This window comes from Schistocerca cancellata, chromosome 6, assembly GCF_023864275.1.
Source record: "Schistocerca cancellata isolate TAMUIC-IGC-003103 chromosome 6, iqSchCanc2.1, whole genome shotgun sequence".
Taxonomy (NCBI): domain Eukaryota; kingdom Metazoa; phylum Arthropoda; class Insecta; order Orthoptera; family Acrididae; genus Schistocerca; species Schistocerca cancellata.
Window position 1 is genome coordinate 308,508,902 of NC_064631.1, and position 1,086 is coordinate 308,509,987.

General features: G+C 51.8%; 1 non-coding gene across 1 annotated transcript; it reads left to right on the forward strand.

Moving 5' to 3' along the window:
* Positions 1 to 554: 554 nt before the first annotated feature.
* Trnas-cga (transfer RNA serine (anticodon CGA)) lies at positions 555 to 629 on the forward strand. Its single transcript has one exon. It is a non-coding gene; the product is annotated as a tRNA-Ser (tRNA).
* Positions 630 to 1,086: the final 457 nt, after the last annotated feature.

The window sequence follows — 1,086 nt, forward strand, 5'->3', positions numbered from 1 at the left end:
TGCTCTACCAACTGAGCTACCGAAGCACGACTCACGCCCGGTCTCACAGCTTTACTTCTGCCAGTATCTCGTCACCTACCTTCCAAATCTCATTCTGGAAACATCCCCCAGGCTGTGGCTAAGCCATGTCTCCACAGTATCCTTTCTTTCAGGAGTGCTAGTTCTGCAAGTTTCGCAGGAGAGCTTCTGTAAAGTTTGGAAGGTAGGAGACGAGATACTGGCAGAAGTAAAGCTGTGAGACCGGGCGTGAGTCGTGCTTCGGTAGCTCAGTTGGTAGAGCACTTGCCCGCGAAAGGCAAAGGTCCCGAGTTCGAGTCTCAGTCGGGCACACAGTTTTAATCTGCCAGGAAGTTTCATATCAGCGCACACTCCGCTGCAGAGTGGAAATCTCATTCTGGAAACATCCCCCAGGCTGTGGCTAAGCCATGTCTCCACAGTATCCTTTCTTTCAGGAGTGCTAGTTCTGCAAGTTTCGCAGGAGAGCTTCTGTAAAGTTTGGAAGGTAGGAGACGAGATACTGGCAGAAGTAAAGCTGTGAGACCGGGCGTGAGTCGTGCTTCGGTAGCTCAGTTGGTAGAGCGCTTGCCCGCGAAAGGCAAAGGTCCCGAGTTCGAGTCTCGGTCGGGCACACAGTTTTAATCTGCCAGGAAGTTTCATATCAGCGCACATTCCGCTGCAAAGTGGAAATCTCATTCTATACCTGAACTCGTTCGTGAACAGAACCTGGGACTACTGTTCCAATGACCATGTACTTTCTTCTTGACACCAGGCTTTACGCGCTCTCCTGTGACCAGGGGTCAGTGGAATGCACCTTGCAGGTCTCCGGACGAATAAACCATTACTGTTCAGTCGTCTGTAGATTGTGTGTCTGGAGACAACTGTTCCAGTGGCTGCGGTAAGATCTCGAGCAAGGCTACCTGCCGTACTCTGTTGCCGCCTGCGGGCACTGATGGTGAGGTATCGGTCTTCTTGTGGTATTGTACACTGTGGACGTCACGTACTGTAGCTCCTGGACACGTTTCTTGTCTGCTGGAATCGTCGCCATAATCTTGAGATCACAGTTTGTGGCACACGGACGGCCCCTGC